Below are 27,088 nucleotides of genomic sequence, written 5' to 3'. Positions count from 1 at the left end.
GTGGTTGGATTGACAATAAAGTTCACTTTGACTTTGACTTTGATTGAAATCTGATGTCAGAACTGAGAAGCGTGCCCAGCTTTGTTGTGCTTTGGGTCGGACTCCAGAAGTCCTCCCAGCGCCGCTGCTTCCGGACTTTATGACTTATGATAGATGGATGGATGCTCTATGGGTGTGTCTTTGGCTATTTCTGTTCCCTGCTCACACTCCTTCCCTCCCGCCTCCCTCCGCCATCCTCGTGCACACACAGCCGCCTGCAAACGGCGGGGAAGCACGCGCAGGATCCTGTGGCGGAATCTTAAACTTGAACCTTGTGTTAAGAATCTGCCGCAGATCGAGCGGACCGGACTGGGAGGATTTAACCGGACGGAGGAGATCTGTGTGCGGCACTGCGACGCCGCGGAGCCTCGGCCAGGATTACCAGGCAGTCTCCACGGTGGGCAGATTTTTCCCTCCTAAAAATAGGCGACTTTCGGCACGCAGAGCCCGCTGCGGGTCTGCCAGACTCCGCGAACCTGCAGCGACACCTCAGATGGTTGAAAGTTGGGTTTCAGCCACTGTCTCCAGATTAAGTCTCCTCAGCTGTGCACTTCAGCCCAGATGTTTGCGGATGCCCTGCTTGGATTATCATATTGTGAGATTGATTAAGTCTGTGTTACAGATAACAGAGGAGGGAGCAGAGGACACCGCCCGGACGAGTTGAGCGGCTTTGCTGGCGCACCATTTCATTCGACTTGTTTCTGGGTCCAGAATAAGAGCCCGTGTTCAGCCCCGCGTGCAAACGGACCGGAACCGCACCAATTAACGGGATGTTCTGAAAGTGCATTTTATTTTGTGGTTTGGTTTTTGTTAAGCATGCCCTGTTCGGAGTAGAAGCTGCTTGTTGTAGGGAGCAGAGCAGAGCAGAGCAGAGCAGAGCAGAGCAGAGCCGGTACCTGGAGGAGAGGACGGTGTTCGTGCTGAAGGACGCGGGTGTAGCTTCTCATTGTTCGGGTGTGGGAGCTCACACCGGAGCTGGAGCCTCCCAGAACCACTTCATCTGCCTCATCTGGCTTTGGATCCCTCACTGAGGACCGTGCTCAGGTGAAACGGCTTTAACACGATCTTATGGCCCTGTTACTTTGCATGGAGTGGTGTTAATTGGGCGAATGGGACACTAAAAGGAGTTTTTTCATCCATCCATCCACCCTCTGCCTTTACGGTGAGTGCGGACGTGAGTGCTTTCCGTGCTTTTTCGTGGTGAGACCACTGGCAGCTGATAGCCGGGCTGCCCTTCCTTTCTTTTCTTTTTTTTTTTTTTAGAGCGCGTTTGTTCCGGCAGTGTTGCCCGATCCAGAAAACACACGCACACAAACACACACACCCGACTATTCGGCCACAAAAAAAAAAAAACCGGCCAAGATAACCCATCTCCTCAGCGGATGAACACTCACCCGGGAGAGGGGAGCAGGAGTTGGAATAAGCCGCCGAGCTTGGTCGCCTGTTTTTAAAGCTTCTCTTTGGGGTTTAACTCGCCTAAGAAGACGGGATTCCGGAGGAAACGGACAGGAGAGGAGCTGGAGATCGATGAAGGTGAGGCTGATTGACCTACCGGCTGTTAATAATGCAGGGTGTATGTGTGTGAGATGGCGGAGGATTCTCAGCTGTGGTGTCTCTCTGCCACGGGGATGCCAACATAGTTTTATTCTTAGTTCCCAGGAAATGAATCATGGCTGTAATCTGATTAGGCGCTGCTGTAACCCCGCGCAGTGTGCGGCTGCTCTGTTTTGCGGCTGCATTGGCACCCAAAGTGGATTCTGCCATTCTCTGAAGCTGCAGACAAATTGTGTGAAACCCTCCAAAAAATGCAGCGCACTGACGCGCGCGCTATTATGCGCTGTGGTGTGGTGGTTTCAGTGGCATTTCTTTGCGCTTGTGTTGCGTTATGTTGGCGCTGCTGTATGGGAATGTGCGTGCATGACGTGCGCGTGTATGGATGCGTAATACAACCCATTTTGGGGGCTTTCTCGTTTGGCTTTCTCTCTGGATCTGTCTCACTTTGTGTGTTTGTGATGCTGCCTCATCACACCGCTCTGCCTGACTGGCGTTACAGCCACATCTATAATGCAGGAGGCGAGAAGATGAGAACTCAGGAGTGGAGAGGAGCTGAGTCAGGGAGGGGAGGAAAGGAAAGGGGGGGGAGTGGACTGAGGGAAGATGTAGCAGTGATAGAGGTGGGAAAAGAGGGAAGGAGAAAGGTCCAGAAATCCTAATAAAGGAAGATAATAAGGATGATAAAACAGAATGAGATTAGATGGGAGGGAAGATGAGGTTGAAAACAATAATTAAAGTACTAAAGTATCATTTCAACATATATTAAGATTCATATTAAAAAAGAACCACTTTGTAAATCATCAGAAATGACCATCTGAAATTATATTACCCCAGAGATGCATGGAGGCAGTTTGTGCACAACAGGACAGAAGGATGGTTTGGTAACAGAAGTCTGAAGCCAGCGAGTGTTTAGGAACAAGGGACCGCTCCACACTGAGAGAGCTTCTGTTCCACAAAAAAGGATCTGAAGACGTGGCCTAAAAATATCTTCACAGACATCAGAGAAGCTGCTCGTGGTTCGTGGAGAGCTTCGGATTCGCTGATGGGGAGTTCTGAGTCTCACGCTGCGAAGAAGCTGACCCGAGTGTTGAGGTCTGACGTATTCTGAGTACAAAGGATGGAGCTGGTGTGGTGTCAGCACCACGGAGAGCTCTGCCATGTTTCCATGGACTGAAGCATCAGCACCACGGACAGCTTCCACTCAGCATCAGCACCACGGAGAGCTCTGACATGTTTCCATGGCCTGAAACATCAGCACCATGGACAGCTCCCACTCAGCATCAGCACCACGGACAGCTTCCACTCAACATCAGCACCACGGAGAGCTCCCACTCAGTATCAGCACCACGGAGAGCTCTGACATGTTTCCATGGCCTGAAACATCAGCACCATGGACAGCTCCCACTCAGCATCAGCACCACGGACAGCCCCCACTCAGCATCAGCACCACGGACAGCCCCCACTCAGCATCAGAACCACGGACAGGTCCCACTCTGCATCAGCACCACGGACAGCCCCCATTCAGTATCAGCGCCACGGACAGCTCCCACTCAGCATCAGCACCACGGACAGCCCCCACTCAGCATCAGCACCAAGGACAGCCCCCACTCAGCATCAGAACCACGGGCAGCTCCCACTCAGCATCAGCACCACGGACAGCCCCCATTCAGTATCAGCGCCACGGACAGCTCCCACTCAGCATCAGCACCACGGACAGCCCCCACTCAGCATCAGCACCACGGACAGCTCCCACTCAGCATCAGCACCACGGACAGCTCTGACATGTTTCCATGGCCTGAAGCATCAGCACCACGGACAGCTCCCACTCAGCATCAGCACCACAGATGCTTGTAGTTAGCAGCTAACCAACCAATCAGCTGCTGGTGTTGTCTCCACGATGTGAGCCTGTCTCTCACTCTGTGTGTGTGTTCACGCGCGACTTCTTTGGCAGATGTGTGGATCTGTCAGTGGGCAGATGTTTATTTCTGTTAACGTACAGCCACACCACTATAAATGTGTAGTGGGCATCCAAATGAAAATGAGCCCAATTCCCATTGTTTTGCCAGAGTCTTCCAGCCGCTCTGCACTGTAAAATATTTGTTGTACAGTTCACCTGCACTCCAGACAAATGAAAGGTTCCAGATAGCTCGGTTTTGAACTGAAGCTTAAAGGAGGGCCGACAAGAGATGGTTGGATGTCAGATAACTTGGCAGTTTGCTACAGCTGTGCAGCTAAGCTTTCACAGTTTAAACATTTACCAATTTCAGAGATTTATGACGTATAAAATAGTTTGTTTGGGTCACATTCACTACCTCTGAGCATAGAGCACACAGTTGTAACTTCTGTACCCAGAATGCACCGTTCAATCAGCCACCATTACGTATTAATTCATCGTGCATCTTAATAGTGTGATTGATGGTCATTAAATCTGATTATTAATTAGATTTCTTTTGCTTTGCTTCACGTTGGGGTCAAATTACAAAAGAAATTCTGATTCAGGACTGTTATTCATCTTCATTGTTTCACTGTTTCTGCGTGAAGCTGCAGTTGATGACTCGTATTACCAAGAAATTTAAATTTTCCTATGAGCATTCGTGGGTATAAAACACTTTTCTAGTTTTTTATTACCTCAAACAGCTGATGTTAATGAACTCTGCTCCTCTTCCTCACCTCTCCTCCTTATGACCGTCTCTGGTTTATTGGTTTTGAACTGTTTGCATGGTAACTGGCTTAAAGGTTGGATTAACACGTCCAGAGAGACGGACAGTTTGCCTGATGTTGTGTCGTAAGTCACAGACATTTTTCATCTAAAAATATTACCTCAGACCACAGCTGTCTGAAGCACAGCAACACAGCAGCATATCTCCTCCCACTAAAGGCCGGAGCTGCAGTAAAGCTGCAGCAAGAAGCAGGAAGTGGCCTTCAGTAACAGTCACTCACACCGGCAACGTGGCTCCTTCCTCAGGAAAATAACAATAACTTTAATAACATGTAGCTAACCTGACCTAACCTGCTTAGTTTCTCTTCCCTGCTTACTGTTGTATTTATTAACAGTAACAGCAATACCTTCAGTCCACCTTAAAGTGAACACATTTAACAGGCTGTGGTGGAGATTAAACATCAGATGATGGAGACTGAAAGGCAGAAATAAAGTGCTAGTGATCAGCAAACACCGCCCTGACAGTACAACCCTGCTCGCTTTTAGCTTTTAGCTTTTAGCTTTTAGCTGCTGGTCTGTGCACTGGAGGTGCACAAGACTCCCTGAGGAAAGTTCCTGTGGTTTAAAAGCACTTAAAAGCATGAAGAACTGCACAACAGTGTTTATATGTTAAAACTCCAGCATAATCAAACACTTTTGGGGGTTTCGAGTTAGCAATTTGTATTGAAATCTTGGGCAGAAATGACCGGTTTCCCATTCAACATTCAAACTTCCATGCATGAAACACAACTTCTAGGCAGGGGATATGAAAATACTCTACTGGGAATATGAATGCATGTGGTGAGTTGTTGTGGCCATTTATGTTTGTAAATCACAAGTTCTATCAATTTAGTTTTCTTTGGGCAGTTAGAATATAGTTAGTTTGGAATCAAAATGTGTAATTCATTTTTATATTTGAAATTGTTTGAATTATTTTTGTAACTTTTAGACCCTGCCATCAATTAGAGAGATTAAGAACACACCGGGGGGGGGGGGGGAGCTTTTTGTTTGTCAAATGTCCGGTGGGAAGATGGGAGGTTTTGGTAAAATGATTTTTTGACCACCTTTTGAGCTTGTAAAATCAGATTAAGTTAACTTTCGTTTTTTGATCTAAGTTGGAAGAGATTTTTAGTTATTGTTTTGTTTATATTTTTGTTGGAAATAAATAAACAATCAAGTCGGAAGTTCGTGCAAGGATCAAACCACCTGTTGCCCCCCATGGCCTTTCTTAGAAAATGTAGTTTGGAAACTTAGAAGGCCGTGATACTGGTATCGTCTGATCTGACCCAGCTCTTACTCGGCTTACTCTTGGTCTCCATCTTCACCGTTTTCTAAAACCATCATCAGATATTTTTTCCCCCATTTCTGATTTAAAAAACCCTGAACTCACTCCTGATCCTGGGTGTTTCAGTTCTGCTGCAATATTAAAACCCCAACAGAGGAAGGAAATAGCATGAAGGACTTTGGAAGAGAAATACCAAGAGCAGTCAGAACCAGCATCCATGATGGAAACCTTATCCATTAATCCATTAAGGACACAAACTACATTTCACAGGATGCAGATAACCTCTGATGTGGGGATGTTTTCAGGCGGCATCTTTCCTCTTAGCCTTAACCCAATACTCTGTCCCACTTCAACAAAAATAAAGAAATAGTTCAGATGTAGTGCTTCAACCTTGAGATGATTTCAAAACCTCAGAGAGTTTCAGAACTTTGGGATGAGCCCCACAAGCTGAGAAGGCTTTCAGGAGAAGTCAATAAAAGGGAAAAGAGGCCGATTTTTAGACTGTGAAATTATTTAAGGATCTGGGGAACTTCACACGTCAAAGCTAGATTTCCTCCAGTTCTGTCAATCTTTCTGTCAAATATTGTCATTGGTTATCTTTTGGATCAAACCTTCTAACGCAAAATGATGAATTCAGTGTGAATGTGTGAAGAGGAAGGGGAGTTGTGTCTTTTTTAAAATGCATCCAGCTCCAGAGGGCTTCTCCCACACTGGACTGTTTTGGGACGGAACAGAAGGCCAGACGAGCAGATGCACAGAAAGTTGGCACGCAGACTCTGCCTCACACAGTCATCGGGAGGCAGGCGGGCTTATGAAAGCAGCGAGCTGGCAGGTGTGCAAACAGAAGCCAGACACGCAGAAGAAGAGTCAAACCCTCGCCTGAGTGTGATAACGCACTTAAATGTGATAACGCAGCTGGAGAGACGCGCTGATCTGTGGTGGCCGTTTTCACAGAGAGCACAACAGCGTACTTCACATCCCATTTCCAGAGGAGGAGGCGGCACATCTCCACCTCCACACTCTCTTTTCACTTCCACACCATCCCATCGTTTCTTACCTGTGACACATTCGCTTGTGTACTCTTCCCAGACGGCTCAGCCAACACAGTCTCACACATCCAGGCTGGAAATGTGATTCATCACAAAGGCTCTGGATGCTAAAGTTACATCTATGTGCAGCACTGTGTGTGATTTAAAAAAAAACATAAAAGATAATTGTACCATTCCTCAGTTCTTTAAAGATTTAAAGGAAAACAGAAAATGTGTGCGATGATTTATTGAGTTAGTTCAGTTCTGAGCAGCTTTAAAGTGAATATCTGCTCTGAGCTCCTTTCTCCTCCAGCACAGCCTGAACCTCTCAGACGAGCTTTCTGTCCTTTCTTTAAGGAGTCTTCAGGAATAGTTCTCCAGGCTTCTTGAAGGACATCCCAAAGCTCTTCTTTGGATGTGGGCTGCCTTTTGTTGCGTTCTCTGCCAACATGATCCCACACTGCTTCAGTAATGTTGAGCTCCGGGCTCTGGGGAGGATTCATCCCTCCATCAGACCTGCTGCCACTGATTTTCAGCCCACTTCTTGTGTCCTTTGGCACAGCTCAGCCTTTTCTCCCTGTTTCCCTTCCTTAAGAACGGCTTCCTGACAGCCACCCTTCCATGGAGCCCATTTCTGATGAGGCTTGGGCCAACAGCAGATGGATCAGCTGAAGGTCCAGATGCATCTCTCAGCTCCTGTGTCAGGTCTTTGCTGGATGTTTTCCTCTTTCTTAAGGACATCACTTTCAGATCCTGTTCATCTGCTGGAGATAGTTCTTTAGGCCTGACACTTCTTCTTCTGTCCTCCACTTGTCCAGTTTCCTCAAATGTTTTAAGGACACACTGCACACCATGCTGAGATATGCCAAGTTTTCAGCTAACAGCTCTTTGGGAATCACCTTGTTGCTGCAGAAATCCTGTTTTTTGTCTGTCAGACTGTGTTATCTTTGCTGTTTTTCACACATGCAGCTAAAGAAATGGGAACAAATGATGTGTCTCTGTGACAGGCTGCTGGGAACAAAGTGCCTAAAGATCCAGTTTAAAATGGCTTCTTTGCTCAGTCTGTTCTGTGTGGACACAACACTGGTTCATCCCTATAGGCTTCCCTCTTATTACTCGAATAATTCATAAGGAAGTGTCACAGTTGCTCAAACCACTTTAAAAGATTAAAAGAAAGTCTGGCTGCTTGGAAGAAAATATTAAGAAATAACTGAGATATTTGTCAGGCTCAACTCAAACGAGCTTTGTAGGAAGCCACCTTTTCACAGCAGGTTGATTTAGATTTTAAAATCATTCCAACTTGATCTGACCATCATCCAGCATGTATGTTATTAGAAGATTTTTTTTTCTTATAAATGTTTTAATAAATCCTTTTTAGCTTCGCTTCGCTCCTGCTTTGTGAACTAAATGCTGCGATCTTTGCAGAAATGTTTCCCATCATTACTGGAAATACTTCGGCAGCTTTCTTCTTCTTCGTGGCTTTTATCAGAACTGCTTTCTTATGTAACGATTCCTCACGGGGAGCGACACACCAACTCTCCGGTGGCAGATAGCAGCAGGTAAGAGGCCGTCACAAATATGCAGATTATCATGATTTACATCGTGGTGGAAATTCTGCATCCTGTCTGAAAGAAGAATTAATCTGGAACTTAATCTCCCCGCCCAGATCCATACCCCCAATCCCTCCTTCCATTCCCCCATCTGTCTCCTCATCCATCTGTTTGTCCAGCCGGGCGGCCTGCTTGCCTCATCAGAGCTCACTTAGTCGGGATCTCTTTTGCTTTCTCGCCCTCTTTCTTTCCCAGTTTTCCACTTCAGACATTACATATTGAGTTAAATGCTATTATGGCTGTATGTGCTTCATTCTATGACCCCCAGCAGCTCCTCATCAGCAGAATTTCCTTTTTTGTCCACTCTCACTTGCTTAAGGAACATTAAATGCTGTGTTTAGTGTGTTTTCTATCCACAGCAGGAACTCAAACACCACTGCGGCTCAGATAGGAACTGAAATGAATGTCATTCAGAGAAGGTGCATATTTCTTAATGCTTTATCATTTCAGTGCAGGTTTTTAATGGAGAGTGGCAACGATGTGAAGCTTAAAGGAGGGCAGACAGGAGATGGTTGGATGTCAGATAACTTGGCAGTTTGCTACAGCTGTGCAGCTAAGCTTTTACAGTTTAAAAATTTACCAATTTCAGAGATTTAGGACGTATAGAATAGTTTGTTTGGGTCATATTCACTACCTCTGAGCATAGAGCACACAGTAACTTGTTCTAACCGTTCAATCAGCCACCATTACTTATTAGCTCACCGTCCATCTTAATAGTGTGATTGATGGTCATTAAATATGATTATTAATTAGATTTTTTTAAGAGTGCTGCCCCCCCCCCTTCATTGTTTTGTGCATTGCTTCATGTTGGGGTCAAATTACACACACGCCTGATCATGTAAACATGAAACTTTGTGCTCTGCTGATAATGTCAGCAGGTTGATGTTGATTCAGGACTGTTGTTCATCTTCATTCCTTCACTGTTTCTGTGTGAAGCTGCAGTTGATGACTCGTATTACCGAGAAATTTAAATTTTCCAATGAGCATTCGTGGGTATAAAACACTTTTTGAGTTTTTTATTACCTCAAACAGCTAATGTTAATGAATTCTGCTCCTCTTCCTCACCTCTCCTCCTTGTGACCCGTCTCTGGTTTATTTTTGCACCTAATTTCCTCAAAAGATTGTTGTGATTAGGCTTTTCAAAATGACGGACCTACATTTCTGCCCAGATGAGAGATTGTTTCCTTCCTCTGTCAGACTCATGGAAAAGCGTGTAGTTGTGAAAATGATTTCCACTAAACTTCACCCACAATCCAGGAGGCAGTTTAAAAAGGATTCCTGATGAGACGGACTGACAGATAATGCACCTGCTCGTCTCTCTGTGATACTCTGTGTTTAAGTTACTTACATAATGGATCGCTGTGGTTTCTTTTTGCCACATCATCTGATATCACTCAGTCGATAATGGTCAGTGAAATTGTTGATTCGTAGATAAATCTCTTGCAGCTCTGCACTTAAAACACTGAAAAGTGAGAAGCACTGTTCTACTCAGTGAAAGGGAAGCGTAAGACTGGGACATTCATGCTGTAATTATCATTATTACATCAGAAATTATCCCTCTGTCCACATACTTTCGAACTTGTTTGCATCACATCAGACACGGCTGCTACACACTTTGCATTTCATTTGGCAGCTACCAGTGCTTAAAAACCTCCCAGTTTGCCACATCCTGCTGTAACTCCAGATCTGCAGATGAAGGGCTGCTGTCGTGGAGTCGCACAGCCAAAGGGAGCTGCCATCAGGACCAGCCTGAAGTGCAACATCTGGCTCTAATGAGCCGGGTCTCCCGGCAGATGCAGGAGCGCTCTCCTCCCAAAACTCCAGTTTAGGCTCGTTTCTTTCCAATTTAGAAACCAAGTTTATTAATCAGTGTTAGCAGCCTGCTGCAGAGCGTAAACCATGCAGCCAAGCACCTGACCACACAGACTGTGGGCTGGGAGGATTTCAACTAAAAGTTTGTCATTTTAATGCGTAACTTACTTTTTGATCAGTTAAATGTCTTGAAAGCAGAACAATCAACACAGATCATTGATATGTTTGGTTTTTTTTCACACTTTTAGATAAAACTGATGAAGGTGATGGATGAAAAGGACCATTTACAAACTTACTGAGTCCCCTCACACATCCTGCTCCACCACAGTTTGCAGTTTGTGCTGAACGGTGAGAGTCCTTTGCCTTGGTGCCAATTCGTATCTAATTATGCTTTCTTGAACAGCAGTGAGACATCTCTCCTTATCCATTTTACAAATACTTTGATGCACGACAGGGCTGCCATAAAAGCAAGGAAGACAAACTGCTACGTACCATAAAAGAGCCAGGATGTCCTTAACTGAGTCGATAAAAGCAGTGTTTTTTCACCCCGGAAACAACAATGCTGGAAAATGGCACAGTCGTATAAAATATTGAGGGCAGCTGTTTTGATGCTCTGTTTCACCCCGATATGTTCAGACCTTAACTCGACCGATACAACTCACCTGGAGTGGAGGGCGGCACGTCTTTCACAGTGAAGAATGAGTTGGATTTGGTTTGAAACACTGAATAATGTTCTTATTGGACAGTTTGCAGCATTAACCCAAATTATAAGTGTGACATAAAGTGATGAGGGTGGGATAGTCGCATGCAGAGGTGGGTAGAGCAGCCAAAACTTGTACTCAAGTAAAAGTACTGTTACTTTAGAATAATATGACTCAAGTAAAAGTAAAAAGTAGTCATCCAAATAATTACTTGAGTAAGAGTAAAAAAAGTGCTCTGTTTAAAAACTACTCAAGTACTGAGTAACTGTTGAGTAACGTCTGATTTATTTGTTAACACAAGCATTCAATCAGACAGACAAAAATTTTGGTGGAAGTCTCTCTCTCTGTCAGAATAAAACATTAAAATGAGGCGTACGCGGGGGGATAAAAATAATGAGGCGTAGAATACCAAAGAGGTAAGAAGAAAAGTAACCAGCTCATTGTAGCCTAATGTAGCGGAGTAAGAGGACAGCTTCTGCTGCACACATCTACTCAAGTAAAAGGAAAAAGTATAGAGATTTAAAACTACTCCTAGAAGTATCATTATTTCAAAAACTTACTCAAGTAAATGTAACTCGTTACTACCCACCTCTGGTCGCATGTTCACATAAATCTATTTTAACTGGAGGCATCGTACCAGAATATTTGGATATTTGGACGCCAATACTCAAAAAGATTATCTGACAATGAGGGCCTGATAAAGCCGCACAGTGTTGCAGAACTTATCAATATTTCAGCACCAGCCAGTCCAGAACCAGAGCCGGTTAAGTGCTGGTTTTCAATACCCATTGCTGAAAAATATCTCTGTCAGTGCAGACCAGTTCCACCCCCATCGGAGTGATTTTTCACACGTGATCTGACAGCCAAGGGAGGGATGATAACACGAAAAAAAAAAAGAAACTTGTCAAGTTTGAACTGAATACGAGCCGGCGTGGTGCGGACCTCCAGAGGACCTCCAGAGGACCTCCAGAGGACCGGCGGTGTGAGGACGAGATCAGCTCTGGTGCAAACTCATTAGAGATGCTAGCTGGCTAATCTGAGCGAGGCAGTGATCTAATGCTCATCACATTTCACTTTCTGTCTCTCTGCTTCCAAACTGCCGTCGATCACTTCAGCCCTCAACATTCCCATTTCTCCACCATCATTCATCCTCTCTTGCTGCTCTGCTCGACGTGTTCCTCTGTTTCTTTTTCCCTCTGCTTCTTTTTCAAGCTGAAGGTCACATCTGACGGCTCGCTGATGGATGGTGCAGCTTGATTTAGGAGAAATGAACACAATAACTATGTTGGAGGAGTAAGAGCTCACATTAGCACCGTGAGGGGGAGAAAAAAGCAGAACTGAAAATTGATCTGCAGAATTTTGTCATTTAAGCATCCATCAATCCATTTTCCAAACCCTGTTAATCTGAGTCAGGGTTGCAGGGGGCTGGAGTCAGCTCATCAGGGCCAACACCGAGAAAAAGAGCCAATGCTCACCCCTGGGATCGATTTAGAATCACAGGTTAGCCGAACATATTTGTTTTTGATGCCTGAGAACTCTTGCATGTGAGATGAGAGAAAAACGCTCCAGCCGAGGTTCGAACCGGGCACCACCCTGCTGTGAGGTGCCAGTCCTGATCAGCGCACAGCCCTGACATTTCAGTGTTCTCTGCTTCCTGCTGGAACGTAGCAATCTGCAGGTTTTCTCTGCATCAGGTCACTGCGAAGACGCCGGATTATTAAAAAAAACGGAGCGCTGGGAGTCCGGTGATTTCATGACGCAGGCCTGTTGGTCTGTCATAGGCTGTTAAAGGGACAGTTCGCCTCTTTTGACATGAAGCTGTATGACATCCCATATCAGCAACATCATTTATGAACATCTTCTTACCCCCTGCTGCGTCCTGTGAGCAGAGTTCCAGCCTCGTTTTGGTGTTGATGAAGGTAGTCCGGCTAGTTGGCTGGGGTTTAAAAAATAAAGCGTTTTGCTTCTCAAAACAATATGCGTTCAACAGAGTAATACATTTGCATCACAAAATGGTTCTCCAGGAAAAAGTCAGACCTCACAATCTCTTGGCCCTATTTTCTCTCCCTTCGTATCACTGCCTGCTGTGCAGACCGAGCAGCAAACACCGTAACAGGCGCGGCTGTCGGCAGGCGGCAGCAGGCAGTGATACGAAGGGAGAGAAAATAGGGCCAAGAGATTGTGAGGTCTGACTTTTTCCTGGAGAACGATTTTGTGATGCAAATGTATTACTCTGTTGAACGCATATTGTTCTGAGAAGCAAAACGCTTTATTTTTTAAACCCCAGCCAACTAGCCGGACTACCTTCATCAACACCAAAACGAGGCTGGAACTCTGCTCACAGGACGCAGCAGGGGGTAAGAAGATGTTCAGAAATGATGTTGCTGATATGGGATGTCATACAGCTTCATGTCAAGGCGAACTATCCCTTTAAGGCTCTGATGCTGCTCACCTGCTTCTCCTCCCGAATCATGTGGAGCCTCCTAAAGGCCAAAGGGTGTGTGCATGTGAGTGTGCATGTGAGTGTCACTCCCCTTTGAGATTAAAAACTCTGGATTTCACAGGCAGAACACCAGCCTGCTGCAGAGCTGAGTGTGTGAGGGAGAGGCAGATGGAGGTTGCTGTAAGGTGAAGCCTCTGTAGACTTACCCTCCATTTCACTGTCCATCAAACACAGTGTGCGCTCACACACACATGCACATGCACGCACACATGCACGTAACCAGAATATGAAATGAGTTCTTTGTTTGTGCCAGACCTGCCTGTTTCCGTCCTCTTTGCATCCTTTTCTCCTGCTGTTTTCTTCCTCCTCTTAATTTGGGATCATGTCAGAAATCCTCATGATCCTGAATTAGAACTCTGAATACTGCATTTTCCCTCCAGAACAGTTTGTTCTCAGAATCTGAAAAGCTCCTTAACTCTTTCATGCCGAAAATCCCCGTGTATGGATGAGGGTCGGTGCCATTTCTGTAAGCTAACTGATCGATGAGCTCTGAGAGAGGAGGTCGTGTGTTACCGCTGTGATCAAACCGTTTATTTCCATCTCTCTGAATTTTTCTAACAAGTTCAATAACCTCTGTGTTGATGAGTCGGTGTTTTCATACTGCTGTTTACCTCGAAACTGGCGGTTTTGGTGAGGCTGAGAGAAAATATCAGGTTTTTGAGGTCTCACTCTGGGCTGCTGATGAGGACAAAGAGGCGTCTCAGGTGTCTGTGATCAATACAACCCAAGGTTGTTCATATTGACCCTCTCTGTTGTGAAGCTGTTTTTTTCTGGTGGAAACTTCCAAAAATAGCTCAATGTTGACTTGGTTAAAAAAGGAGACGGTGTTCCGCTCACATGCTGACACAGCTCATCTGTTGATAAAATCATTCTGTTGTCTTCTGAGTGCAGCCTTTGACACCATTTCTCCCCCCATCTCCTCCTTAGCCCCCCCCCCCTGCACTGGTTTCACTCCTACCTCACAGGCCTCATACAGCTCAAGTCCTTCTCCTCTCAGCCCACTTCAGGTGTTCCCCAGGGCTCCGTCCTGGGGCCCCTCCTCTTCATCATCTACCTCCTCCCACTTGGCAATATTTTCCCGAAAATTTGGAACACTGCTTTGCGGATGACACCCAGCTCTATCTGTCCAGTAAACCTGACTCCCCTCTCCCTCCCTCCTCCCGCACCCTCTGCCTCTCTGAGAATAAATCCTGGTTCATCTCACACTTCCTTAAACTCAACAGTGATAAAATAGCCTTGTCACCTCCCGCATAGATTATTGCAACTCATTCCTTTTCGGTGTCCCTCACAAATCCCTTCATGAGCTTCAGCTGGTCCAAAACTCTGCCACCGTTACCCCTTCCTTTCACCATATCACCCCCGTCCTCCAGCAGCTTCACTGGCTCCCGGTCAAATTCAGAATTACTTTCAAGACCCTATTTTACACATTCAAGGCCATCCTCACATTCAAGGCCCCCCCATATCTGTCTGATCTCCTCTCCATGGTCATCCCCTCTCGCTCCCTCAGGTCTTCCTCCTCCTTCCACCTCTCTGTAACCTCTCCCCGTCTCAGCACCACGGGGAGCAGGGCAACTGAAAGCTCTGCTCTGTTTCAACTCTGGAACTCACTCCCACCAGACATCCACAACATTGACTCTTTACCCCTCTTCAAATCAAAACTCAAAACCCATCTGTTCCAAGCTGCATTCTCCCTCTAGCCTCTTTTTAACTTGTGTTATTTTATTTATTGTGTTTTTAATGTGTTGTAAAGTGTCCTTGAGTGTTGAAAAAGGCGTTTTTTTAAAAATAAAATATATTATTATTATTAACGTAATTTCATATGTGCAAAACTGCAATAAAACGACATGTCCCAAAGTAAAGTTTCCTGGAAACGATAAGGAAGAGCAACCTGCAGCTGTGTGTAAAGCACCATCCTCCAGTCAGCGTGACTCTGGAGTTTTTTTCAGACAAAGGTCTGCGGACACGAATCAATAGATTACATTTTGAGGACAAATTCAATCTTTTTTTATTATTATTTGCTGCGGACTGGGTTAGCATGTAATATCGGTTCAAATTGAATTAAATTCTTGTTCTTAATAATTCAGAATGCAGCAAGTAATAACAAATATAATTTCCTTTTTGTGTTTCAGGAATTTACATTCAGTTCAGTTTGGAGTTTAAAGGCTAAACACTGTCACCGCCAGTGGGACAGAATTTAATCATCCTGATTTAGTGGATGTACCGGCGTAAATACGCTGTGTTGGTGTAAATAAATAGAATAAGAGACAACGTGATTGTCTGCAGAACTCTGAATTCTGAACTTTTCTCTTCTCCCCTCTTTGATAGCAGCCCTGATATGAATTTAAAATACCCCGCAGACATTTTCTGTCTTTAAACGTCTCTGTGTGGCTATCTTTGTTCCAAACACCGTTATCTCCATCCTCTGGTGCCTCCTGCCACATCCACATCATCTCAAACCCCCGTTTCCCTTCTTCCCGTCTCCGTTGGTCTCGGCGTAAACAGCTGTGATTCAGCTCTGCTGCAGCTCGGCCCTCCCGCTGAGGCAGAAAATGGAAGCGTGGTTTTAAGCGTTGAACGTGCAAACTCGCCGGGGTTAGTACGGGATGGAAGCGATATCAAAGCAACAGCATGGGAGGCAGAGAAAAGCAGAATTAAAGGAGATAGACGGTGAAAAGCAGAGAGAAAGGATAGATGGCAGCCAATTACGTGGCTCAGCTTAGTGTGAACAGTGGGACAGGGTGCTGTCAGCAGCCCGATAAAAATAGACTATCTGTTGGATGTATGGCGTGCGTTCTGTGCGTGTGGTTTCTGTCTGGTTGTTTTTGCAAATGAATCTGAATGAGCTTGAATTTTTTTTTGATCTACTTGAATTTTGTGCTGTTAATTAATTGTGTCTCAGCTTTGTGGGTTTTATGTTTACAGTGCAGACTGATGGCAGGGAGTAAACATTACTCAATTAATTCACTCCACTGTTAAGATGAGTAGAAAAGCACACACAGACACACAATGTATATTTATCGGTTTTAGATGGAGAGAGACAGCTCTCCACAACCAATTACAAAATTACGTCTGAAAGAATTGGAAGATTGACATTTGTTTGTGTGTGTGAGTGTGGAAAAAGAAGCACTTTGCACACACACTGTGAGCTGAATGTCATGTTTGATGTAATGAGTTTCATGGGTGAGTGTCTCCATGTATGGCCGGGTCATTAAATGGTAATGGTGAGATGAGAGCTGATCTGTCACACACTGACAGCAGCGACGGATAGAATAGAGGAGGAAGAAGAGAAGATGGCTCCCCGTCCTTATCTCTCCTCTATTTCTCCATGGAGTTTGGGAAAGGGAAGAGAAGAGAGAAGATGTAGAGATATGAGAAACGATGGCAATAATGAAAAACTGCTTAAAACCAGGGCTGGGCAACGATTAAAATGTTTAATCTAATTAATCACATGATTTCCCTTATTAATCGCGATTAATCGCATTTTTATGCAAAATCCGAAAATGAACCCAAAAGTAGTGTATAGCTTTTAGCATTTAGTTTTATTTTAAATGTGCTGCCATATGAATGAAAGTAGCCTGATTAACATAGACTTTCAAATCTCTTCGAGATTCTGGTCTGACCAAGACCATAACGAATACGATTCGAAATGGCCTGGTCAACCCGCCTCCCTCGGGTTGCTACTGGTTGTGGCCAGAAAAGGCTGTGCCTAAGCTTAAGCCAATCACACCACTCTTTCCTCTGACGTATGATTTAGCTACCAGCGGGGCTAACTGGTAGATTAAACTCTTACCAAAGCCAGTAGGGAGCAAGGCGAAAACGTCTTTCCTGTCAAGAAATGATTCAAGGGCTGTTCTTTGCTCGATTTTTAACGAGAATCTCCCGTCGAACACTTTCATTACAGCATCTACAGCAGTGTCAAAAGCTTGACGCTGCTCCATGTTGATATTGAATGAAGCGCTTTCGTGTACAATCCATGGGTTGAGTGGCAGTTCAACCACGTCACTACCTTGAACACGCCTCTACCCTGGGCCGTTGGCGCTGCTCAAAGTTGATTGCTTCCCGACAAAGTGGGTGGAGTTCCCATTTTTTCGGGAACTCGAATCCACCTGAATGAGCAGTTTGCCTGAGTAAGTGTAGCAGAGCCGAAGGTGTTGCGTCACTGCGAGGGCGGAGCCTGGGTAGAATGAAAGTGCCATAACATTTGTTGTGCAAACACACTTTTAACATCAGCATCTTTCTGTAGTTTTTATGTAGAAGCCTCGCTCCACTGTCTGTTTCCTTGAATGACTTGCTGCTATCAGTTGTGTGTTTTGCCTTTAAAGCAATACTATGTAACATTTCTACCTTAAAATAACAGCTTGAAAAAAATTGTGCGGCTGGAATGAGTTTAAATATTACGATTGGCCTGTCTCCTATGCCCTTCAGGGGTCTGAGTTGGAAAAACTGCGCTATGTAACTTTGCTGGAGCGGCCCGGGAGCTGAGCGGAAGTACTTCGACTTGCTTTCTGGCACACCTACCGCAAAAACAAATAGACCCCTCTCACGCTCCCAGGTACATTTGATTACTCTTACCTTCTCGGTCGACATAGCTTGCACCTTCTGGCTCCTCGCCGGTTCGTCAACAAACGTGAAAGTGAAAGGGTGTTGTATTTACGACAGTGTAACCGTACATTACCTCCAAGCCTGTAGGGGGAGCTCCATAGTGGGCTTTTTGAGAAGTTACATTGTATTGCTTTAAGTGATATTTTAGACTGGAACTACTACGCTGAGAAGACAATTCAACTTGGCAGTGTTTACAGATGACTTTGGTTCTGTCGACTCCGCCGTCTGGAAGAACTTTAAAATGAAAACGGCCGAGTAAAAGTTCCGTACCCTTCTCCATGTTTGGTGGATCCGCCGATTACTTTCTTTTCCTGTTCCACAGCAGACAGCAGCAGACTTTTACAAAATAAAAGCCTGTGAGCAACAGACTTTTACAAAATGAAATAAAGAATAAAACCTGCGTTAATGCGCGATCAAATATTTATCGGCATTAAATAATTAACGAGTTAACTAGCCCAGCCCTACTTAAAACACAATCAATCAATCTTTATTTATAAAGCACTTTTCATACAAATAAATGCAACACAAAGTACTTTACATAGCAAATAATATTTCATTTTAAAAAACGCCACTTTACCCATCATATTACCCAAACCACAAGCCCATAGTCACACACATGCACACATGATGAGTTTTGAACCCTCACTGACAGCAGCGGGGAAACAAGAACACTGAAAGTTATTAAAAACAATATATTAAAATAAAGTAAAACACGATAAGAATGGAATGGAAAAAAATGGTACAAAAGAGACGAGTTAAATATTAAAACAAGTTCATTAATAGTACAAAGAATATCAGTGTGTTAAATAAATAAAAAGAGACTAAGAAGGAAATAAAGGAACTAAAATATTGACTGTGAATACTGAGTAAATATATTCAACTGAAAGCTTTACTAAAACAGTAGTTCTTAAGCTTTCTTTTAAAAATATCAACACTCCTAGCTGCCCTCGGGTCTTCAGAAAGGCTGTTCCATAAAAACTAAGAGATGCTTCTCCATTTGTGTTTGTCCCAGCCCCCGCAGACCTGAGGGCTCTGACAAACTAAGAGCATCTCAGATAAATACTGAGGACTAAGACATTAAGAGCTTTAAAAACTAATAAAAGAATTTTTAAATCATTCTGGAAACACACAGGAAGCCGATGCAGAGATTCTAAATCTGGAGTAATATGCGCTCTCTTTCTGGTGACGAGCAGCTGAGTTTTGTAGCAGCTGTGATGGATTTAAATAGAAAGAAGAGCATTAAACCATCTATTCTACGGGTGATAAGAGTCTCTGCAGTGTCTCTGCATTGGTCTGAGAGAGGTTTCTGCCATCCATGTTCTAACATCTAAAATACAGTTAAAAAGGTCATAAATAGGGCGAGTGTCATCCACCCTAACCCAATATAAAGCTGTGTATCATCAGCATAACGATGGAAGTTTGTGCCGTGGTGATGAGGTGTGGAGATGGGATCTAAAAGACAAGTTGTAGCTTTTGCTTGAGAGATAACTTTATTAATAATCTCTGCATCAACCAGGACAAAACTGTCCAGAGTTTCCCTCCAATACAGGCAGTGATTCAGTACTATTAAAATCCAGAGTGAGGGTTATTAAAACTAGATTTAATGTTATAAATCTTATTCATGAAATGGGATGCAAGTTCCTCACATTTAGCGTTTGTCGCAGTCACACTTTGATATGTAATTTATAAAAGTAGGGCGAGTTAAAAGGTTGATGGTTTGAAAACAGGAATTTGGGTCATTGTGGTTATCTGTAATAATCTTGGAGAAATATGTTTTTCTTGCCTGTTTTATTGCTTTATTGTATGTGGCCAGTTGTTTCTTTTTAAATGTGGTACAGTAAGTTTATTCTTCCACCACCTTGGTGCTGGCTGTGTTTGTGCAGAGGAAGAAGCGGGTGAGCGGGTCTGGATGGGACCTGCTGATTGCATGATGTGTTGTAAGGGTTAAATTTGTCAATAAAATCAGCGTTCAAAGTTCTGCAGGTGTGTTGGAGCCCAGTTTTCAGTCCAAGCTGTCTGCTAAAGTCGCCCTGCTCCGGGTTTAAAATGGAAGGAAACAATAAAACGGGGTTAAAAAGGTACCTTAGAAGCCCTTTTGGTCAGTTCAGACTGTTGGCGAGTGGTGTCGTTGGTCCCGACGGGCACTACCGAGTCCCGGGGAGAGTGTAGCGCTGAAAGAAACCGATATTTCTTACCACTGAGTCTACAGCAATGAGGGTCGTTTGAGAGAGGGGAGGAGGTGGAAGGGACAGCTGGAAGGGATCACAGGGAACACCGGGGATGCTCGGAGGCAGGTCACCCAGCGGTGGAGGTTCCTGGTTGGGGGTCTTTTTCACCTCGATCCAGGACAGCAGAACACAATTACAAAGTCAAATTCTGGAAATAAGTTCTGCACATACATATTTATATATGTATGTCCCTCAAGCTAGAATATAAATGCTTTTATGATCTGTAAGGAAACATTAGATGCATTAATAATAGAAACACTTTCTGTTTGGCTGAGACTACGAACACTGGTGTGAAGTGTTTTTGTGTTGAACAAGAAATTATTTTCACGGGGTTGATGTCCCGGCTGTGCACTCAGAGCCCTGCATGCATGTTAAAAAGGTTTCAAATTGTTCATCTTCTGTACCTTTTTGTTTACAGGATGATTTGTCAGAAAATCCTGCTTTTGTGGCACCTGAATACTTTTCATTGGTTAGTCTAAAACCTGCTTTTCCACAGGATGGCGGCTTCTCTTTGGGACTCTAACGGAGCTGTTTTGAACTAGTTCTCAGCGGTTTTGATGGCAGATGGTGGTGTTGGTTTGTTCAGTGTCGGGTCATTTCCTGGATGACTGACATGATTTCCTTAGAACTGTTATTTAGAGTTTCTGCAGCCGTTTTTAATCTTTTTCAGGGAACTGACTTAACATGGGGCTTTTATTCTCCTTCATTTACTGTAAATATCAGTGACTGTGTTGGGATGGCTTTGGATCATTTATTCATTTATTTATTGACGGATTTATTGGGTTGTTTGGAAGGGCTTGTATGTGCTGTTTGCACTTATTTTCCCTGAATTAGGTTTGCTTGATATGTTAATTCTGCATCAACGGTGCACAGGAAACTGCATGAAGCTTCTCATTCTCCAACTCTTTTGCAAACAGAAAACTGAAACACTTCTCGTCTTCCAGAATGACTTCAAAAGAAGGCAATTTGATAGAAAACTTACTCGGATTTCAGAGCTTTAGAGCACATTAAACTTGATTTTATTGATTTGTTGACTCACACCTTCTGCATGCTGAGTAAGGAAGGAAAAAAGCAGAAAAGGAAGGAATAAAAAAGCCATGAAAGATGAGAAAACATGAGTCTGTGTGTCCTTACAAGCAACAGGGAAGCCTCCTGTTACACTCTGACCCAGAGAAACCAAGTGACCGCCTGCCTCATCAGCCTTTAGCCCTGAGCAGCCACTCTGAATGGCCCCGCTGTGCTTTCCTTCCAGCGAGGAGGGGGATTTACCCCTTGGGTCCCCTTATCTTTACCCAGACTTTATGACTCTCAGCCTCTTTCTGCCTGTCTTGTCAGAAGGAACTCTGAGTAAGGGCTAAACTTTGGTCTTTAGACTCCTTTTTTTTTTTTTTTTACAGCATTCTGCACTTACTGCTGACAGAGCTGTGCACACGGGGGCTTTTTCTATGGTCATTGCAGAATAAGTTCAGTATATGCACTGCTGTGCAGCTCTTTAGCCGCCCCTCGGATGGAAATGGAAAATGGGTGCAGTGATTTACTGAAATGTGCAAATATGAATTGAAATACGGTTTATAAATAACATAAATGGGAAGAAACTGTAACTCCTCGCTTTTTGAAAAACTGAAAACAGATTTCATGAATGACTTGATGAGTCAATTGTTCCTGCATGTAAGGAAAATCTGACATTTTTGTCTTTCAGCTGATGTCTGAGTTGCTAAAGCAACATGCATGAGTCTGTGGGTTTGGGTGTTATTATCAGAAACGTTTATTCCCAGCATGAGACTTTTTTCTACACATTTCCCTCTGAAATGCAAACAATGATTTGACTTGAAGGTTTTTTTTCACATTAGAAGAAAATACCTGTCATTTTTGTAAAACACAATGTTCGTCGGCCAGAGGTGAAGGCGTAATGTGCAGGTGAAACTTAAACCTTTGTTCTCAGATCACTGTTCAGTTCCCCTGGGAGCCATAAAATGCGTTCGCTCCACAAACTGCAAACGTTAACCACCGTATGAATCCACTCCTGTTTAAGGTGTCATTATGCCACAACAAAGGACAGAACCCGAGGTGTTTAACTGCTGTTTGAGTCCTCGTTGGTCACACAGTTGGCCAGATTATACCTTTATTGGATGAGTTTATTTGCATGATGTTGTGCCTTTTATAGCTTTGCTGAGGTTCTGCTGTAGATGAAAGGAGGGCCTTCATAATGATGTGCTCTTTAAAAATGTATGAACCACCTTTCCGTATACATTACTGAATATTTTAAAAGCCACTTTTACATTTAAAGTCTGGCTGCAGGTGGAATCTGCGTGTTTTCCAGCCGAGATGTTTAAAGGCAACATGAATTAGTTAAAGCATTTTATACAGCGGTCACGCCACGGGACGGAGTCGTGCACCAACTCAACTTTCAACAATAGTGGAAGGAAAAAAACAAAACCCTTGTTAGTTTCTTTAAATCAGAATTGTCGTGACAGGCGTGGAGTTCAGGAAGAGGTGATGTCGCACAAATGCTATCAAGAAAGACGTTTCCTGCAGATCTTTATCTCCCTTCAGCTCAGGACGTATGCAGGCCATCCTGCCATCTACTGAGGCCTGGACCTGATCTGGTAACATCGCTCTGTTCCCCTTTAACATGCAGGGAACTGATCCACACAGCAGAACCTTCACTTTAGACATTAACTGACAGAATCAGTGTTTTGGGGGTTGAAATGAGTCACTATGCTTTCATGCAGGAGCCTCTGTAGTCGGAGGTAGACAGAAACAGGCCAGGCAGGTGTAGAAACAACACCCAGCTTTAATCTAGGCTGACAAGGATTTTACAAAAGTTAAAAATCCACAACAACACCTAAAGCAGGAAAACAGCTGCTGAAGTATAGACTCAGAATTATAGAAATAAATGAGCCAGAAACATGGCAGGAGGACATGGGGAGGGTGAACAGACCGATCAGAGGAAGCTCAAAGCATGAATATACACACTGAGAAATGAATGGATAGCAAAGCAGGAAGTAGGACAGCTACAACAACATGGGGTGGGGTTAAAACTAAAATAAGACTAAAGCAAATATTTACAAAACAGGAGCATAACAAAAGCAGTTAGAAAACAAAGAGTAAAACCAAACAGAAACAGAAACATGAAAACCAGACAAAAACGATCAAAAAGGAAAAACATTTAAAACCACAGAACACAAGTTCCACTGCTGGACTTCTGTTTTTCAGCAACAAAACATGTTGGGTTTAGAAAAATGTAAAAAGATAACGCAAGTCACCCGCTGGGCACTGAAAACTGACCATGTGATCCTAAAAAAAGCATCCATACCTGGTGAGCTGTGTGGGGAAGTTGCAGGTGAGATGCAGCAGTTTCCAGTTGTTAAGGAGTTTTCGGCTGTGTTCGAAACCGCATACTTCTCCTACTACTCATACTACTCCTACTAACTTTTTGAGTTAGTATGCGAGTTTGAGTAAGCGAGAAGTTCCCGGATGCATACTAGATTCTCCTAAATGTTGGGTATGCATCATGAGGTTACTACTCATACTCAAACTACCCAAGATGCAACATAACGTGACGTCGCCGATCATCATTTCCTGTCAAAACAGCAGTTTCAAGCTAGCTACAAAGAGGGTAGGTTCACTTCCTGTTTTCAAAACAAAAGCACCAATTGTATCGTAACGGCTTTCCCTATGATAAAAGGCAACGGGTATTTTATTTTGTGAAAATAACCGGAAGTGCATTGCTCACTGCGGCTAGCTTTAGTAGCGCCGAATTCGTGGGAACAAAATGGTTAATAGCCGGTATTTTGTCAGGTTTTCAACACGTTGGGGATCTAAACGACTACTTTCTTGCCTGAAAATGTTTCAAATGTTGCTAAAGTTTACAGAGTTTAGAGCTTAAGAGAAATCAGCTTCAGGCCGGCTGATTTCGGCCGGGCAGGAGCGAAATGCATTGTGGGTAAACGCTCTGCATACTGTCTGATCGATCAGTATGCAGTATGCAGTATGTAGTATGTAGCATACGGTTTCGAACACAGCCTTCGAAGAGGAGCTCTTTTCTTCTTCTGCTGCCTGTTGGCATGTGTCTCATGGCAGCTGCCACCAAGCTGGTCTGTGCATGCAGCCGTATTGTTTAAAATGTCTCCTATTTGTTTGACTACAAAGCCTGGATTAGATCACTGTTCTGTCAGATCAAACTTTTAGGGCCATGAACTGCTGCAGTTAGTGCAGTGATTCTCCTTCTGGTTTAAATTCCAAACAAACTGGTTTCATACAGTACATTTGTGTGGAGTCTCGTGTGATAAATGGAAAATCATACAAGTGTAGTAGAAGAATAATCCCCAGTTAATGGCCTGTCCTATCAGCTCCATTGAAATTAATAGGCAGGCTGGTCTGAATTAATGGAAAGTGCTGTTTTTGCTTTTTAGCCTAAATGGAAATGGTGAATGTGTGTATTTTCAAACTTTGTTCATAAAGTGTTTTAAAACATACTCTGACCTAATACTGTTTAATACACTGATGATCACTCTGTCCCAAGCACTGCTGTTTCAACAAGGAGTCGGTGCATTAGGTAAAGAGGGTGTGGATGATGATGAAGGGATCATCTTAGAGGTCATGTGATGGTCTGTTGGTAGGAGACGTAAAGTGGGGGCTTGTGTCTCAGGGGGTCCTTGATCTGGTCTGACTGTGGACCTCCAGATGATGCCTGGAAATGGATGGATGGGTGTGAAAGAGGGTGAGAGGATGGGTGGGTGGAGTTGGAGAAGGGATAGGTGGATGTGAAGAGGATTGGATGGATGGGGGACCAGGAAAAAATGGCCACTTCTGAGGTGCTCATTACCTTTTCAACAGAAAGTTCTGGATAAGTATAGAGTTCTGCTGTGCTCTGCAACCCTGCCCATCCATTAAAAAGAAGAGCTGTGGAATTAAAGCCAGTTATTGATTGTGGAATCTTTTCTCATCTCCCCCGGCTCCTCCTCTGTCTGTCCTCAGAAGAACAGAAGAATTCTCCAGCACTTTGGAGAGATATAGGCACAGCTGTTTGCTTTGTTATCCTGTTTTTATCTTAGATGAATGGGTACATGTCTCACTTTTATTGTGGCTTTTTATATTTAAGTCCACCCCAGATCCAGCAGCTTCAGCAGCAGGAAGTTGACGTAATGGTTTCCTGTGGGACGTTATCAGTCTCTCTCATGGTTGAGGAGGAATCTTGACTCTAGAACTCTTTGGTATCCAGAGGAGTTCATGGTGGACTCAGTGACTGCAAGGTGCCCAGGTCCTGTGGCTGCAGAACCAGCCCAGATCATCAGCCCTCCACCACCGTGCTTGACAGCTGGTGTGAGGTGTTTGTGCTGATATGCTGTGTTTGGTTTCCTCCAAACGTGCTGCTGTGCATTATGAGCAAACATCTCCACTTTGGTCTGGTCTGTCCAAAGGACATTGTTCCAGAAGTCTTGTGGTTTGTTCAGATGCAGCTTTGCAAACCTAAGCTGTGCTGCCATGTTCTTTTTAGAGAGAAGAGGCTTTCTCCTGCAGCCCTTCCACACAAGCCACACTTGTTCAGCCTGTTTCTAACTCTGCTGTCATGACCTTTAACCTTTAACATGCTAACTGAGGCCCGTAGAGTCTGAGATGTAGCTCTTGGGTTTCTGACCTTGCTGGGACGTCCACTCCTGGGAAGATTGACAGCTGTCCTGAATGTTTTCCACTTGTGAATAATCTTTCTCTCTTTAGAATTATGGGCTGTGTTCGAAACCGCCTACTTCTCCTTCTACTCCCACTACTCCTACTAACTTTAACTTTTTTTAAGTTCCCGGATGCATATTAGATTCTCCTAAATGTTGGGTATGCATCATGAGATAACTTCTCATACTCAAACTACCCAAGATGCAACGTAACGTGACGTTGCCGATCGTCATTTCCTGTCAAAACGGCAGTTTCAAGCTAGCTACAACGAGGGTAGGTTCACTTCCTGTTTTCAAAACAAAAGCACCAATTGTATAGTAATGGCTTTCCCTATGATAAAAGGCAACGGGTATTTTATTTTGTGAAAATAACAGGAAGTGCGTTGCTCACTGCGGCTAGCTTTAGTAGCGCCGAATTCATGGGAACAAAATTGTAAATAGCCAGTATTTTGTCAGGTTTTCAACACGTTGGGGATCTAAACGACTACTTTCTCTCCTGAAAATGTTTCAAATGTTGCTAAAGTTTACAGAGTTTAGAGCTTAAGCGAAATCAGCTTCAGGCCGGCTGATTTCGGCTCGGGCAGGAGCGAAATGCATTGTGGGTAAACGCTCTGCATACTGTCTGATCGATGAGTATGCAGAATGGAAGTATGTAGAATGTAGTAGGCGGTTTCGAACACTGCCATGGACTCCAGATAGTTTGGAAATGGCCCTTTAATCCTTCCCAGGTTGATGGGCAGCTTCTCTTAGATCGATGCTGATGTCTTTCCTCCTTGGCATTGTGTTAACTCACACCTGAAAACTGACTAAACTTCTGCTTTTATAGAGGTGCTCACACTCACTGATCTGTTATATCTCCTAAAAACAGGGCGTACGCCGTTTTTCCACACGACTGCATACAACTACATCTCCTCCTAATTGAACCGATCCCTCCTCCATTGTGACATAATTATTCACACCTCCTGTATCATCAAATCTCTGCCACATTCCTTCGTAAAGAATCGGTTGGTTTCCTTCCAAAGTGTCAAACAAGATGATCAATCACCCGCAAAATGTATCTGCAGGTAATTTCGCTTCTGCGTTGCAAACTTATTGGGGAGCAAACAGCTTTCAGATCAGCTTTTATTGGCAGTTCTGCTTCATTAACATCAGCAGACGAGAAAGATTGAACAGTAAATCCGATCTGACAGACTGTTGTTGAACGTACGGATGGAGTGCAACAGAAATCTGTAAAGGGTAATCTTTCTGCTAAGGAAAAGTAATGCTCGTCGTGCTGTATGGACACCTGGACTCTCATTGTGTCCTGTTGTGCATGTCCTGGAAGCCATTATAGATTTTTTTTTAAAGTTTCTTTAT

The 27,088-nt window shown here is 44.0% G+C and overlaps 1 protein-coding gene across 3 annotated transcripts in view; it reads left to right on the top strand.

The window, feature by feature from the left end:
- The first annotated feature begins 263 nt into the window (after positions 1-263).
- The window catches only part of LOC142387984 (leucine-rich repeat and fibronectin type III domain-containing protein 1-like protein), a 470,255-nt gene continuing 443,430 nt past the window's right edge, over positions 264-27,088 (top strand). For all 3 annotated transcript variants that reach the window (XM_075472790.1, XM_075472789.1, XM_075472787.1), the window contains exon 1: positions 264-1,572. The gene's annotated coding sequence lies outside the window, so the exon portion shown is untranslated. The remainder of the gene's footprint in view (positions 1,573-27,088) is intronic.

The sequence above is a fragment of the Odontesthes bonariensis genome, chromosome 9 (assembly GCF_027942865.1).
Source record: "Odontesthes bonariensis isolate fOdoBon6 chromosome 9, fOdoBon6.hap1, whole genome shotgun sequence".
Classification (NCBI taxonomy): domain Eukaryota; kingdom Metazoa; phylum Chordata; class Actinopteri; order Atheriniformes; family Atherinopsidae; genus Odontesthes; species Odontesthes bonariensis.
The sequence above is the reverse complement of the archived record's forward strand: the minus strand, read 5'-3'. Positions and strand labels throughout refer to the sequence as shown.